Genomic DNA, 18,319 nt, shown 5'->3' on the forward strand with positions numbered 1-18,319 from the left:
CTCCTAGCGCACATCCTCGACGAGATACTGTTGGTCACGTAGGTTATGTAGAGCGTAAAACGTCCCCGACAGACTTATGAACCAAAACAGCCACAATTCCAGCATGTCTTCGCGATACACAGCTGATTGTGATGCCATGATTCCTAGTATACATCCTCGACGAGATACTGTTGGTCATGTAGGGTTTGTATATGCGTAAAAACGTCCCCGACGGACTTATGACCCAGAGCGGACATATGCATGTCTCCTGTAAGCACGACTCACCCTATTTGAGATCAAGGACTGATTCCTAGTACATCATCACGAGATACACTGGTCATGTCTGCTCTAAGTTCTGACTCAACTTACTGAGGTTTCCAAATAATTCCTAGGACATCCCCGCGAGATACACTGGTTATTCTGCCTCTAGACCCTTTCGACAGACTCCTAGGACATCCTTTCGAGATACACTGGTCTTGTTGGCCCCCATCATATGGACACACAGTTGATTAATAGCACATCTCTGCAAAATACGCTGGTCAAAGTCAAGTGAGACAAAGTCTCGCACAGGCATTAATCGGGCGTACAAAGCCTTTTCTCTTTCCAGGACGAGTCCCAACTGACCACAGAGAGATTCGGATCCGTTAAGAAAATCTTCGGAGACATTTTGATTCGTATGCAAAATCTTGGAGAAATTCAAATCTCTCTGCAAAAATCTCGGAGAGATTCAAATGTCTCTTCAAAATCTCGGAGTGAAAAGACGAGGGTATCCAAATATACCACAATCTTAAACTTTTCCACCTATAAGTCCTTTTACCGAAAGTGATTGTCTATGGACTGAGTCGAAACAATACAACGAATCGGTATTCACACTTTGTGTGATCGTCTATGGATACGAGATCGAGACAATACAACAATCAAAGTGTGATTACTTGATAATAGGTTCAGACTTAACCAAACTCTATAGGATCACTATCAAGTAATACAGAGTTAACGTTTGTGTAATTTACTTTAAATTATAATAACAATAATTATAATTGCGGAAAACAAAACTAAATGACACAGCAAGATTTTGTTAACGAGGAAACCGCAAATGTAGAAAAACCCCGGGACCTAGTCCAGAATTGAATACTCTCAGAATTAAGCCGTTATACAAAATCACACAAACTTCGTATAGTTGAGACCAAGCAACTAAACCTGTAGTTCACCTAGTTTCTTCAGTATCCCTGCGCTTCCGACATTCAATAAGTGCACGCACTGGAACAATTCCTTTGGTTCGTATTCCAAACAGTAAAAGAATAATAAATCTGTCTGGTAACAACTATATTCAATCTCAGTGATATGAGTTAGACAAAGGCTCTTCTGTTTAATCCAATAAACTCCTTTGTTGGGTTTAGATCAATCTATACAACAACTACCAAACTAGCAGAGTTTAGATTTTGCAATCAATAATAGGATCTACCAAGATACTAAATATTGATGCCGATCTATGCAACTAATCAATCAAATCTATCAATTATAGTGGATCCCAGCCGATCAAGTTTTGTGCACACCAAAGATTATGAACCCAAATAAGAAATACTCTTCGTCTCAAATCTTCTTAAATCTTTAATAAACACCTGCACATCACAACTTGAATCTCATGTGATCAATCACCCACAAAACGGAGTCTGTTAACAATGGATTATCACAAGATGTCTTTAGATCTAAAAACAGTTCTAAAGATCCCGTCGACACTTCGATCTAGTTTGAGTGAATCTTATATCAGAAGAGAAGATTCTCAAGAATAAACAAACTAGGTGCAATCAAAGTTCAACAATCGTTAGTCAATCAAATCAAATCGAAAACTAATACAATTATCTAGTTTCCTACCAACGATACTCGTAGAGCTTCTTGATCCCACAGAAGTCTTTAAACGAGCGGTCATAAGAGATTTCGCCTAATTAGGGTACTTTCCTCTCCGAATAGACGGCTCCACCAGTAACAACACAACAAGGTAGTTTTGCTGGCTCTTAGGATAGTTTGCTCGAAATGCAAACTTGGGTATTTATAGACCAAGGAAGTTTGGACACCAAGGAATTTCCAAAATCGAATATTCTCAAGATATGCAATATATTTCTAAATCGGTTTTCATAATTCCTTGAAATGCTCTGTCCAAAAATAACTGAAATCCTACTAGAAAATATCCAATTAGTAAATGCACATTACCAATTTTTACTTTCTAGAGATATGCATTTTAATTGCTGGTAATTAAAAGCATATAAAATTAACAACCTTAATTAAAAGATTCTCAACTTATTTTGGTCCAGGATCTCCTTGAGTTATTAAGGAATATCTTTGAACAATAAAAGATAAGAGTTGCTGAACATGTTCAAAGTATGTCGACATCTTATTTCTTTGTAAATCCTTTTTCATATTTACAATCTTGGAACCGATTATACCACACTTCCAAACAAGTTTAAAACTGGTTCATCTGATTTCCAAGAACTATGTGATTGATCAAATATCAATACACTAATCATGGGTTTACGGTTCTACCAAACACAAGGATCGATTCTACCTTAATATGGTTACTGGGACTGGTTACATTAGTTACCAGGATCGGCTACATCAATTACCAGGACCGGTTACCATATTCTTATGGTATTACTTGTGATCGGTCACACCAGTTACCAGGATCGGTTACACCAATTACCAGGACCGGTTACACCAATTACAAGGATCGATTACACACTCTTTTGTGATCGGTCATACCAATTACTAGGATCGGTTACACCAATTACTAGGATCGGTCACACCAATTACAAATATCAATCATACCATCTTAGGTGATTACTTAGGATCGGTTACACTAATAAAATTCATACCAATACATAAGTCAGGCATTCTGACTAGTTTTACCAAGATACATAACAAGTTATGATCGGTTCTACTAACTCACACATATTGGTAATCCAAAGATATACAATGGATAACAATACCAATAATCTTAGCGATTTCCCTTTCGATTCATAAAACAAGTTCATGAATGTACTTCCTTTAAACGAATGTAAACATTGTTTCCTAGGACGAAATCTTCACCCATACCCATACACATAACCAAAATAGCATTCATACGATTATGTTGATGTCTTATATACGAAGTTCAAAAGATAAGCGTTATACTTCGTATTCTAATTCCTTAACACTATGTCTACTATAGTATAATCATTCACAGCTTCGCAGTTATTTTTTCAATATAGCACGACTTGAAAGATATGTTAGGAATGAAACAGTTCAAGTCAAAATATTACTAACCTCAAAAGGAAGGATGATGTCGTCGATGTAGCTTGTTACTTCTTTACATTCTTCAAGTCTTTGAGTAATACTTGTATGTCTCATTATCCTAGTCTTTCTATCCTAACCTATACGAAGTTTTCTCTAGTACATAATCAAGCGATTTTTTAATTGAGTTTTAATTCACTAAAATATGACAACCAAACTTGACATACCAACGCTTGGTGGGTTCAACCGAGCTATGCTCTAACATGGAGAGATCCAAATCTCTCTGCAAAATCTCAGAGAGATTCAATTCTCTCGGAAAATCTCAGACAAGGCTGAATATTCCCCATGGTAGGCACGAGCCTCATGTAGGAATCAAATCTCCTTTTCGGACTCTCCCCACGAATTCCGAGGCATCACATGCCTTTTCACGTGACTCATCCTAGACAGATAGAATTCTAAAAAGGTTTGTTATAGAAAGTATTTACTTTCACAGTGGTTTTACAACTCTACTAAAACCTATTAGGGAGCTCCTCGTTTTTACAAAAATACCCATCTCTAGAACGACTATGAAAAAAACAAGTTTACCTAAAACCACTGTGGGCCACATCACCAAAATCTATTACAACCCAGTAACCGTCATTTTAGTGAAGCCCAAGAAGTGGTTAAAAATCTATTTTCCACTAGTGTCAGCTAAATAGAATATTTTTCTCTCTCAACACATCATCATGAAGGCTGACTCAGCTTCACACAAATGGGGGGGGGGGGGGGGATAACAATTAGGGTTTTGGTATGGCGGTCTACGACACGTGTGAGAAATACCCGGCTTATTTCTCACTGCAGAAGAGAGTAAAGGCGGTGGAATAATGAGATAAACTCAACCTAGTTTATCTATATTCCTGAAGAGACGAGAGAATTGCTCCGCACGTCACGGAAAAAATCCTTATCTTCATCGGCCTGAGATTAAAGAATTCAGCTATAAATAGGTTATTTATTTCTCCAAGCTACGACCATGTTTCTCATAACCTCTCAGAGCAATTCTTCTTCAAACCCTAAAATTCTCTGATCTCTCTCTTCGTTTTCTTCCCTCACTAAGATCAGCTCTAAACCTCTTCCTTGTGACTGAAGCAGCCTTTGAATGGACACTGTGCGTGGTTTAGGCAGAGACTGTTCGTGCTCAACCTCCCGTAACTCACTTTCAGAAACCCTAGAATCCCACTTCTAAAGTCTCTCAGATTTTAGGTAACTACATTTTGGAAACCACAGTGGGAGGTTGTTCACTCAGTTACAGGTCTCAATCATGGTCACTATTAGGAAAGAAGCCAATTCCACCAATCCAAACATAAAAATGTTTCATTGATTCAGTCTCTGTAAACCCAGATTTAGTCGAGAGAGTTATCCCTACCAGTACTTTTCCCTCTTAGAATAATTTTCGACCTTAGTGAATAGGTTAATAACGTTCTAGATCTTCTGTATCTCTTCCTGCATAACTAAACGCCCCAGTAACCTATTTTCATGAAAATCTGATGTTAATCCTATAAAAAATAGGTAAGGACCAAGGCGAGCTTGTGGGGACTCAACAGAATCTTGCAAAATCTCAGATCGACATCCAGACTTATCTGAAAACTCCTTTAGAGTTACCTGTAGGGATAGATCCAACAAGTCAGATCGAGTACATGTTTCCTAAAGAAGGAGTACTAAAACTGCTGAGAATAGCACTGACGGGATCTTGCCTGCAATCGACCTCACCGGAGAAGATAAAGCTCATTACGAACGCGACAGAGCAAAGGAGAAACCATCCAGCCGACCTTATCACTCTCAAGGACCTCAAGGACCATATGACGCTCTAAACTTGGAGATTTCGGCGAATATTTAGTCCAAAATTCGTTTAGGTCAAGGGCCCTCAACCTGATCACAGGGGACTTGGGAAGTTTACCTTACCTTACTATATTATTCATAACTCTTTCATTCCATCTTCGATTATCCTAGTTCTTTTTCTGTCGGATTTGTCTTTTCGTCATCTACATGATAAAAATCAACGAACACTTGTATAGTCTCCACAAAATTCATGACCTTGTCAAAAGCGTTGCAGAGTCGTGTAGGGTTATAAACCACCAGCCAAGATATATCTTGTTGTCGTTCCTGCTTCAGAGGATCATGACCAGAATGAGACTAGATTACAAGACGACGCTCGAACGAAGCTCATAATTATCCGAATATGCGAAGTCTCCGGTAGATATTCCATCTCAACACCGTCCTGTCAGAAAGAAGAAGAGTCCTAGCAATTGTACAACCAAGTCTCGATGAGTCTCCAGCCATACTAACCCGATAAAGACTCCACTAATCGACATACAATCACAACCAGATATTGTCACTAAAGTAAATAAGGAAAGTATACAAGACCGAAACTCTTCTTCAATCAAGCCATAAGCTACTCATCCAGACACTCCTAGCAGTTCTCGCAGTCAAATCCTTTTTCTCTTAAAAAGACCGTCTCGACAAGCTTCCCCATGTGTCACAGTCAGACATAAAAACCAAAGGACACGATTTGACGGCCACTTATATCACCCTCGCCTTATGGTCCAGATTGTGAAATAATTATCCCCAACAGTATTTCAGACCCTCCTAGTCGGATTTACAATACTCCTCTCCCTTCGTAGCCATCTATTCAAGAAGCTGATCACCTCCCGTCCCCTATGCCTCTCAAGGGAGGTTTTAAGAACCAGAAGAAAAGGTTTTAACTCCAAGTTACCTGAGTAACAAGAAAAGCAACAGTTTCACGCAGGATTACAATCCTAAGGGGAATTATTTACTTACATCGCTACTGAAAGCAGTCGATATGTGGTGAGTCTTTCTTATGGGAATAACCAAGTCGTTAGTGTAGAAGATGAGGCTTAAGAAACTCCATGGATGAAGGAAAATGTCCCGACTGGGGACTTTATAGGATTCGAACTCAGGACACGAGTCTACGACTTATCTAGTAGGACATGTTTTCGTTAATTCTTTTGCCTTAGCATCCAAGTTAGTGTTTCTCATCTAGGCGGAGATTTTTAAAAGTGGCCACAAGCTTTTCAAGATCTATGAAGTAACCAGAAGGGATGTTGTTCAGAGTCAAGTCCCTTATTGCATCAATGATCTCCAACAAGTCGTTAACTATTTCGATCGTGGGATGAGCAGCATAAGTTATTATGTCCATTGTAGCAATATGACCATATCTTTGCCGAATCAACCGGTACAGTGATGGGCCCGGGAAAGCGTATAAAATTGAAGCGAAATGAAACGGGCCTACAGTAATACCGCAAGTGCACGGTCGTCAGTTGTAGCTCGTGCAAGTACGGGTCGATCCACAGAGACTGGGTGTGTTTGGAGTTTCTAACTATTTTGGGTTTCTAAATTGCTAATGGGCTTTGAGTACCAAAGGGTTTTGAATATCAATGGGCTTTGAATAACTTTGAAGCTTTTTCTTTCACAATAAGAGCAAGATGGGCTTTGATCAACTGTGAAGCAGTTTGGGCCTTTGATGGACTGAACTGGGCTTGGTAACAGTGAACTGGGCCTTTAGATTAGCTAGGCTCTTGGCCTTTTACCCTAACAGTGGACTAAAGAAGAAGAGAAGTGACAAAGAGTGAAAAAGAGATGGTGCAACAAAGAGTGACAGACAAGAGTAACAGTGGAAACAAGTGAACAAGTGGAAACAAGTAAGAAAAAGAATGAACTAACAAAGTAACAGTGAACAACAAGTGATAAGAAAGGCACAAAACAGCAAACAACAATGGAGATAAACAGTGAAGCAAAGACAATAAAATGACAGTGTAATAAACCAAGGCCTAAGCCAAGGGCAGTGATGTGAAGAAAACAGTGAAGTAGAAATAAGAAAACAATGAAGACAAGAGGATGATCACTAGGACGTTGAATCCACCATTAACCTAAGGGATATTCTAATCACAGCTAAAATAATTACCAAAGTGCTAATTGTCTGATTAAAGCACAACTAGTCTAAGGGCTTAGCAACACTGAACATGAGCTGCACATGATGAAGACTATCTCAGCATTCCAAACACAACATGAATGTCATAATTTGATCTGACTCCTTACTGGTTCATAGCTTCATCTAATCCTAGCATTTGAGGTTCAGAACATGATAGACATGAAGATAAACATACATTAACAGTTGACAGTGAAACAAAACATGAATTTAAACACAATAACATAACATGGGAAGCACATAACAGTGGATAAACTTAGAACATAAACATGAACATGAGCTTGATATAAAATGTAACAATCACACACTCAAATTAAATACATGTTGGAGTTCAGAACAGCTAAAATTAACAATGCATTTGAATTGAGAATCATGGAATTGAAAAGATTGAAACCCTCAAAGCTACAGTTCATAACAAAACTAAACTATTCTACTGATGCTCTGGTTAATCCAGGCATATCCATTACACACACCACAGTCCCCTTTTTATACCCAGACACCCAAATTAGGGTTTACAAAAAAAATTCCCCCAAATCCCCAAATTGAACAGTGACAAAAATAGGGTTTCTCACCTAATTCGACTAATTTAATCATACCCATGTTGCCACTGTTCTTCCTCATGCTCTCCCTAGCAGTAATTAGGGTTTTCTCAAACAAACCCTAAATGGACAGAAAAATTAGGGTTCGGGATTTTTCTTACCAAACCTGCGATTTGACGCTTCCCTCTTCAACCCATTCCTCTCCTCGTTCACCAGCTCCATTCCCATGCCTTCAATTGCTTTTCTAGCTTCACTAATTCGTCAACCACTCACCTAGGGTTTCGGCAGGGGAGAAATTGACGAATTAGGGGGCTATAAAGATGGGTAATAGCTGTAGGAAGGTAGGGGTGATGATGGTGGAGGTATGGTATGGGTTCTGCAGACGGGGGAAGGAAGAAGAGATGGAGAAGAAAGAAGAAGTCGATAGAGTTAGGGTTAGGGGGCGTTTGGCTAGGGGTATAGGGTGTTCGATACTTGGGTGTTAGGCGGGTGCAGCGAGGTTTGATGATCTGCGACAAGGAGCGATGGATGGGAAGATGGTAGGTGGATCCAACGGCGATACGGAGGTAAGCGTGGAGCGACCGTCGGATGAAGGGATGTAGCAAAACGGACGACCCAAGATGGAGATGGGCGTTGCGATGTAAAGCGGGGGCTTCGGAGTTTGATGTGCGATGATGGAGCGACCGTAGGATGCTGAAATGCTTCGATCTGACGGCTGAAATCCGAGACGGGCTTGGATAGTGGAAATGTGTTTGAGTAAGGGTTTTGGGCCTTGGGTATGCCAAGCCCATATCTTCTTTAAGGACAATTCTTCTTCTTCAAGACCATTCCTAGCCTTTTGGTTTTGTGCACAACGTTCTTCGCGGCTTCCTTGCGTAACTCCTCCCGGCTTTTCACTACTTTTCTGCTCTATTCCGCTCCGCAATTCATCCAAACTTTATTTATTACCTAAAAATATAAAATTAAGTAAGAAAAATATTTATTCTTGAAAACAATGAAAATACAGAATATGGGATAAAATGTAGAATTAATGCACAAAGGATGAGTTAAATGCCAACAAAAAGGGATAAATATACACAATATTTGGCACTCATCAAATACCCCCAAACCTGAATTTTACTTGTCCTCAAGTAAAACAAAACTAAGGAAATCCTACCTATACCACTGTCGCTGGTCTCTCGAATGCATTTAGCGTATGCACTAAGCTTTTTAAACCACTAAGTGTCCCTAGTGGACGAGTGAAGTCTCGTGAAGGTTTGCTTAGAACGTACCTACAAAGTTCTAGGTCAAAATATAAGCTCAGATTCCATCAAATGTGATATGTGCAAGTCAGTTTAAGCTCACAGCAAAATGGAGATGTCAATCTAGCTATCTAAGGCACAATCCTAGCACTGATAACAACTAAAGACACGTGATAAGAGTGTAAAGTGTATCTACACATGTTTCTAGAATGACCTGAAGTTATGACTACTAATCACCAAGAGATAGTTTTTAGGCTAAGAACCGAATTCTAAGCCAAGCTAGCTGTCCGGCTTTACGAGAATTGTGAATGTTCACCCAATGAGTTGGTGATATTTCAGTTTACCCGCGTTATACATCGATGGCTGCACCCTCCTTGCTTATTACAAGACTATTTACAACAAAAAGATAACTCTTTACATGACTCTTATTTACATTGATTACTCTCTTTTATTTTTGGAACAAGAGAGAACTATTGTCTTTAACATGACAAAACATAGAATAAATAAATACTTGATATTTTTTTTTTTTTTTGAAGAAAAACTTTGATCTTTACAACATCATGACACTTTTGATACATGAACAAAAAGAAAAACATAATTACATGACTCTTAGCAAGAGGTGGCCCTTATCGAATGCATCCGGTCAAATTCTATGGTTGCTTTTCTTAACGTATCCTCCAACTTCTATCCCAGCCAACCAAAGAACAAGCTAGTCAAGTCTCATTCAGTATTCTAAAGTGATTGGCAATCTAACTTCCTATCAAACACCTTGAAGATCGAGGCTATACATGTATTGGTAGATCGTGCGCGTGCAAGTTTCTTATCACTATGTGAATTGTGCTAGAATCAGGGTGCCTAAATATCTAGACTAAGACTCCTAATAATTACATATTTGCACAAGAGTCAACATTTCAAGGTAAATGAGCTCCATTTTTATGTTTTTTTTTTTTTAATCATTTTTTAATTTTTTTGGATTTTTTTAAATTTTTTCAAAAAGCGGGAGTTCTGTTTTCAATTATAAACATGTTATTGTGGTATCTACTCTATACCCCCAAACCTAAACTAAACATTATCCTCAATGTTTCTAATGACAAATCAGAAGAACATGTTGAGTTTTGAGAGAAAGGAAAGAGATTACCCGATTTGACGAAAGAAAGAACCGAACTCCATTGTTCATGGTTAGAATCCAACATATTTCAGCCGCGATCACCATGGAGTAGCAAAATATATACAAAAGGAACAAAAAGGGTTTTAAAATTTATCTACTGGATTATATACAAAAAATTCACCATACACCAAAAGTATAAAGAGTTGAGGATCAACCCAAAAGACAAAGTGTAGCGGTTTCAACAACTTCACACATGAAAGAAAAGCACGTGAAGCTGTGAAACCAAATGAGCTACCCCCAAACCTGGATTTTACAGAAGATATAATTTTGATAACAAAATCGCGCAGTTTTGGGGGTTCATCATGCACAAGATCTAACTCAAAGTGTACTTTGCTATGGACGGGCAAACATGCAATTTCCAACTGTGGTTCCTCAAAGATATTATATTTAAATGCAAAATGGTCCAAGAGGACTTGGGAAGCACACAGTTCCAAACCTAGATTAGGGACTCTCAGAAAAGTCGGTTTGACAATATGGGTACAAACCAAATCTAGGTTGGGTGGAAGGCCATCAGATTGTGACTTATGTAGGACGATAGGCACATCATTACTAATCACATCAACATCTCCTAAGTCTTCTACACGTGTCACAACATGCTCACAATCATCAAACAAATTGGCAAGATCACAATCAGAGTCATCAACATCATCAACAAATTTATTCTCATGCATCGGAAAATCAGGAGAAATATCACAATGTGACCTAGGTAGAGAATCAGACACATCAAATATATTTTCATGCATATTAGCATTAGTGTCTACAGAAGATTCAACTATTCCTATGTCATGCTCATCTTCACAGAATAATTGTACGAATCTCATGTCAATATCAAAATCATATGAATTACAATGAGTATTAGAAAAAACAACATTCATGAAGGTCAAGGGAGAGAAGCCATATGTTATTGAACCAACAGGTTCCACAATATTTTCATGTTCTTCTAACATATCATCATAATCATCATCATGGTAGCATGCATATTGGTCCTCATTAACAGTGGTGGTGTCATTAGTCGATTCATGTTCCTCTAAATTAGGTTCATATTCAACATCATTTACATGAATGGGACTAGACACTTCATTAGGGACAACATACATTTCCTCATGAATTTCCTCCTTTTGTAGGTGAAGCAAAATCTGATCTAAATATGCATGAATTCGTGATGTAGATCTATCAAAGTTTTGCTTACTGAGTCTTAAAGCTTCTGTGGTGGAGTCTAAATTCATGGGAGTACAAAATTCTTCATGTTCAAATTGTGGTGAATGGTACATGTGTGCATGGTCATTAGGGTTTACAAAATATTGATCGCAACACTCAAAGGATTGATTATGGTCCCAATGACTACCATTCTCACAATTTATGGGCATTTCATACCTTGGATTTTCTCTAGATTGCCTAAAATTATGCAAAATATGACAATTCTCAACAGGGTGGTCTAAACTACCACATGCGGGACATGCATAGATTTCAGGTTGCCTAAGAAAATTAGATGTGACAGATTCCTCATGTGATTGCATTTCTAAAGCTGTGATTCGAGCTTTTAATTGATCGATCAGTGATGATTGTGTGAGTGAGGCACTAGCAAAATGTTCATTTTCACGTTGTGATGAATGATGCATGTATGAATAGTCATTAGGGTTCATGTATTGCGGCTCGGGACTTTGAAAATGTCCATAATAATTCCTATGACTATTGACATCATGGTCCGTGGAAGGTTCATAACGTGAAGTTTGTCCATATGCAAGTTCTCTAAGGGATTTGTTATACTCCCCAACTATAGAAAAAGATCTATTCATGATTGGCTCAAAAGCTAAGTAAAGAATGTACAAAGCTCAGAATTTGGTTTTTTAAAGGGTTTGGATTTTTGGGAAAAATTTGGTTTTGGTGGGAGACATTTTTTTGGTTTTTTTAAAATTTGGGAGCAAGTTTGGTTTTAATGGGTTAAAGAAGAAAAAATTTGGTTGTTAAAATGGGAGCAAGTAAAATTTGGTTTTTGAATGGGAGAAAAGTTTTGGTTTTTGAAATTGGGAGCAAGCCCACTGTTGGTCCTCTAATGGAATGGGAGGAAGGCTGCGGCCCATGAAACACTAAGTTTTAATTTTGAAAGTTTAATTTGGCCCAGTTGGTTAAGGCCCGACGTTTGTTTTAAAACTTTGGTTTCGAGGTCCACTCTTGAGTGGAAACAAGCCCACAATCGGTTACAAGCTCAGCTGGGTTTAAACCCAGAGTCCAAAATACAAGTCCAATGAAAGAATTTAAACAAGCCCACAAAAATTAAATACAATCCCAAATATAATTAATTACAAACCCAACAGAAAATAAAAAGCTCAAAAATTGGGTTAATTATTACAAGCCCACAATTAAAAATTGGAAGCCCACAGGTTGGGTTCTCTTAATGGGTTTATGCTTACCTTGTTAGCACAGCCCAGCTGCTCTGATATTGTTGCAAAAACCCAGTTGGGCTTTGGTTCTTTTCCTTGGTGGCGTCCCAGCAGAGGAAAACAGGTTCAGAACAGCAGGCCCAACAGCAAAAGAAGTGAAGCAGATGCAGATGCAAGTGCGATGAAGTGAAATGCAAAATAGCCAAGAAAACTACAAGAAAAACACAGCACCAATCCCCGGCAGCGGCGCCAAAAACTTGATGGGCCCGGGAAAGCGTATAAAATTGAAGCGAAATGAAACGGGCCTACAGTAATACCGCAAGTGCACGGTCGTCAGTTGTAGCTCGTGCAAGTACGGGTCGATCCACAGAGACTGGGTGTGTTTGGAGTTTCTAACTATTTTGGGTTTCTAAATTGCTAATGGGCTTTGAGTACCAAAGGGTTTTGAATATCAATGGGCTTTGAATAACTTTGAAGCTTTTGCTTTCACAATAAGAGCAAGATGGGCTTTGATCAACTGTGAAGCAGTTTGGGCCTTTGATGGACTGAACTGGGCTTAGTAACAGTGAACTGGGCCTTTAGATTAGCTAGGATCTTGGCCTTTTACCCTAACAGTGGACTAAAGAAGAAGAGAAGTGACAAAGAGTGAAAAAGAGATGGTGCAACAAAGAGTGACAGACAAGAGTAACAGTGGAAACAAGTGAACAAGTGGAAACAAGTAAGAAAAAGAATGAACTAACAAAGTAACAGTGAACAACAAGTGATAAGAAAGGCACAAAACAGCAAACAACAATGGAGATAAACAGTGAAGCAAAGACAATAAAATGATAGTGTAATAAACCAAGGCCTAAGCCAAGGGCAGTGATGTGAAGAAAACAGTGAAGTAGAAATAAGAAAACAATGAAGACAAGAGGATGATCACTAGGACGTTGAATCCACCATTAACCTAAGGGATATTCTAATCACAGCTAAAATAATTACCAAAGTGCTAATTGTCTGATTAAAGCACAACTAGTCTAAGGGCTTAGCAACATTGAACATGAGCTGCACATGATGAAGACTATCTCAGCATTCCAAACACAACATGAATGTCATAATTTGATTTGACTCCTTACTGGTTCATAGCTTCATCTAATCCTAGCATTTGAGGTTCAGAACATGATAGACATGAAGATAAACATATATTAACAGTTGACAGTGAAACAAAACATGAATTTAAACACAATAACATAACATGGGAAGCACATAACAGTGGATAAACTTAGAACATAAACATGAACAAGAGCTTGATATAAAATGTAACAATCACACACTCAAATTAAATACATGTTGGAGTTCAGAACAGCTAAAATTAACAATGCATTTGAATTGAGAATCATGGAATTGAAAAGATTGAAACCCTCAAAGCTACAGTTCATAACAAAACTAAACTATTCTACTGATGCTCTGGTTAATCCAGGCATATCCATTACACACACCACAGTCCCCTTTTTATACCCAGACACCCAAATTAGGGTTTACAAAAAAAATTCCCCCAAATCCCCAAATTGAACAGTGACAAAATTAGGGTTTCTCACCTAATTCGACTAATTTAATCATACCCATGTTGCCACTGTTCTTCCTCATGCTCTCCCTAGCAGTAATTAGGGTTTTCTCAAACAAACCCTAAATGGACAGAAAAATTAGGGTTAGGGATTTTTCTTACCAAACCTGCGATTTGACGCTTCCCTCTTCAACCCATTCCTCTCCTCGTTCACCAGCTCCATTCCCATGCCTTCAATTGCTTTTCTAGCTTCACTAATTCGTCAACCACTCACCTAGGGTTTCGGCAGGGGAGAAATTGACGAATTAGGGGGCTATAAAGATAGGTAATAGCTGTAGGAAGGTAGGGGTGATGATGGTGGAGGTGTGGTACGGGTTCTGCAGACGGGGGAAGGAAGAAGAGATGGAGAAGAAAGAAGAAGTCGATAGAGTTAGGGTTAGGGGGAGTTTGGCTAGGGGTATAGGGTGTTCGATACTTGGGTGTTAGGCGGGTGCAGCGAGGTTTGATGATCTGCGACAAGGAGCGATGGATGGGAAGATGGTAGGTGGATCCAACGGCGATACGGAGGTAAGCGTGGAGCGACCGTCGGATGAAGGGATGTAGCAAAACGGACGACCCAAGATGGAGATGGGCGTTGCGATGTAAAGCGGGGGCTTCGGAGTTTGATGTGCGATGATGGAGCGACCGTAGGATGCTGAAATGCTTCGATCTGACGGCTGAAATCCGAGACGGGCTTGGATAGTGGAAATGTGTTTGAGTAAGGGTTTTGGGCCTTGGGTATGCCAAGCCCATATCTTCTTTAAGGACAATTCTTCTTCTTCAAGACCATTCCTAGCCTTTTGGTTTTGTGCACAACGTTCTTCGCGGCTTCCTTGCGTAACTCCTCCCGGCTTTTCACTACTTTTCTGCTCTATTCCGCTCCACAATTCATCCAAACTTTATTTATTACCTAAAAATATAAAATTAAGTAAGAAAAATATTTATTCTTGAAAACAATGAAAATACAGAATATGGGATAAAATGTAGAATTAATGCACAAAGGATGAGTTAAATGCCAACAAAAAGGGATAAATATATACAATATTTGGCACTCATCATACAGCTCGGCATATTTGGTAGCAACGCCAAAACCCCCCACCAATGTATCATTCGGTTTCAGAAGGGTAAAAGAGACTACGAAGTCAGCACCATCAATAGGATAACCAACTATGCCTCTATGCTCTGCCTCACCTCTTTGTGATTCTCCATCGGGATTACTAATAACCAGGGACTGTTGCACACTCGATTTGTTGTTTAGGAAAATATAATCCGCCCCATTATCAATAATCGTCTCTTGAGAAGTACCCATGGTATGAGCCTGCAATACAAGGAATGATTTATATCAAGAAGACATAAAATTGAAGATATATGTGACGCACGGTTGGGGTTTTGGTCGGTTAAGGACATGTCAGGCCTCATGAACAAAAGACGAAGCCTACCCTCATGACTAAATTTGTGTCCTTGTTTTATTCTCAAGAAGTCCATATCATGTCTATAACAATTCTAATGGGTTCGTCCGGGTGTCACCCTTTCACGAAGAAAGGGTATAAACGATACCCTAATAAAATACGTTTTTTTACCAACAAAAGGTATAAACGTAAAACCTAAGGATGGGCATGCCTATGGCCTATGGAAGCCGAAATCACGACTAATACTAATCTAAAGATGGATAATAGAGTCACGATACTCTAAGGGATGTTTCCACATCATTGGGTTACGTCAAGAATCCAAACAGGACAAAGATTCCTCCTGGAAGTTGGATTATTGTACACTACATCACAGATAAATCAAAACTGGCGGTAATCCCTAAAAAAATTGGTGATCCTTCCTGAATAAAATATATTCTCCTAGGTCTTCCCAAAAACATACCAAAAGGGCGCCTCAAACGGACAAACGATCTAAGAAATGTGTCCCGAACACCAAAGTAGACGCAATCTAAAAAGCTTCTGAAATTCTATATGAGATTCCTGAAGCCAAATGTACACAGGGTTTAAACTTACCTAACGAGCTCGGAATCAAGTCTTTCTTTTTGCATTGGATAGATTATTATTTTTCCTAAAAAAAGTAGGGGTCGGGGCGCTCAAATACGAATCTGTATGAAGAATCTGTTGCAATTCTCCTCAGATGTCTCAAATCTGAAGTTTATTTATGGAATTCTAGCCAACAACGGCTAAACCTATGCATGTGGTAGTTAAACAAATATGCATGGCCGTTAAATGAGTAATTATAATAAGTAAAACTTATCGGTGTATTATTAACGCCTGATGAAGGAGAGGAACCAGCATCAACAAGCTCAAGTTCATTCACAATTTTGTTAACCTCAATTTTGTGTTGCTGAGAACTTACTTCACTTCGAGTACGAACAGAACGGCCAACCTAGACACAAAAGCATTAGTATTATGAAAGGTTATGCTACCACTTATATTAACCAAATTACTTGATACTTACTTGTTCGGAGTTAGGAGACGCGCGCTTAAGGCTTGCTTCATGAACTGCAAAAACTACATCATCCGTCGGAATCCCCTGCAAAAGGTTTTGAACTCTGATCAGTTGATCTTTCTAATATTGTTGAGCCTTGGGTGATACATGAAAAGTTCTTTGTATTAGAGCATTGCTCGGTCGAACTCGCATGCGTTGCTATCTCAAGCATGTTTGTAATTGTTAGTGATCAAAACTATAAGTCTTGATTTCTAGTCTACCATAGCTAAGTCTTGGACTAGGATAAAAAGTATAGTTGAGCTCAAGAACTCCATGACAATTATCATATAAGACGAAGGACTACTCAAGGAATTGGTGGATCTTCATCGACTAAAAGGTATGTGGAGACTTGAACTTATCTATCACTCAAAAGTCTATCTACTATATCTCCGATTCTGAGACAAAAGTCATTTTGCTATATAGACTTTGATTATACACATTTGTTATTTCGAGCCGAGTTTAACTCGCCTATCTATTCCTCTGAGAATGTTTCAATGATTGAAATGAGAGTTTAGATTATATAACCAATGATGAATATAAGCATTGTGTGGTAACACATATATGTATAAGTCATTTTTCCTTGAACTGAAGTTTGCGAACTTTGTTGATCAAGAGAACCGGAATAGTGGCGTGAGCTAAGTACGCGAACTCAATCCGCGAACCCAGTCCGCGAACTGGTGGAAGTTCTCTACCCGAGAATATCTGCTGGAGTTTGTGAACTCCTTCCGGGAACTTAAGTCCGCGAACTAAGTTTGCGAACTTGAGTTGGTTATATCTAAAAACGATTGTTTGTGAACTTATTCATATTAACTAAGGAATGCTAAATGCAAACCGTGGCTATATAGTTCATGAACCAATTCGAGTGAATCAAATCGTTTTTGCTTCGATTGTGTCTTGTGTATTTACATAAGATTTCCTTGCAATTGAACAACTCTCTAACTAGTTCATTTGAGTCATTTGAACTAGTTATGGTGAAGAAGAACATGGTTAATATGAAAGTGCTCATATGGCTAACCATTTGGTTAACTATTGTTGAACCAACAAATGTTCATGTTTGGGTACGGTTACATAAACCCAAAATAGTACATTTCATTTGTGTGTAACAAGCTAAGTTTTCGATCTAACGGTTGAAAGATATTAGCTTGAATCTAATCAGGTTTTCATATAACGGTTAATATTGAATGCTTTGTTACCAAGCTAACATTGATTGCAAACCCTGATTTGAAAGACTATATAAGGGAGAACTCTAGCAACTGGGAAACCTAATCCCCACACCTTCCGTGTGATACTAGTTGTATTAGCTAGAGTCGATTCTCCTTTAACCTTAGGTTTGTTTCTTAAACCAGGTTAACGACTCAAAGACTTCATTGGGATTGTGAAGCCAGACCGATACTACTTTCTCGTAGTTGTGTGATCTGATCTTGCTGATTCTATCGTGTTGAGTACAATCGTAACGATTGGCTTGAGATCTTTATCTCCGATAGGCAAGATAGAAAAGTAGTCACAAACATCTTCGTCTCATCGTTTATGATTCCACAATATCTTCTTTCGCCGCGTCGATTAAGATTATTGCGAGGTGATTGATAATACTAGGCTGTTCTTCGGGAATATAAGTCCGGGTTATCAATTAGTTCCTGTTCACCTTATTTATCAAAAGACGGAACAAAAACGTGTAGGTTTATCTGTGGGAGACAGATTTTCTATT

This window comes from Papaver somniferum, chromosome 7 (genome assembly GCF_003573695.1).
Source record: "Papaver somniferum cultivar HN1 chromosome 7, ASM357369v1, whole genome shotgun sequence".
NCBI lineage: Eukaryota > Viridiplantae > Streptophyta > Magnoliopsida > Ranunculales > Papaveraceae > Papaver > Papaver somniferum.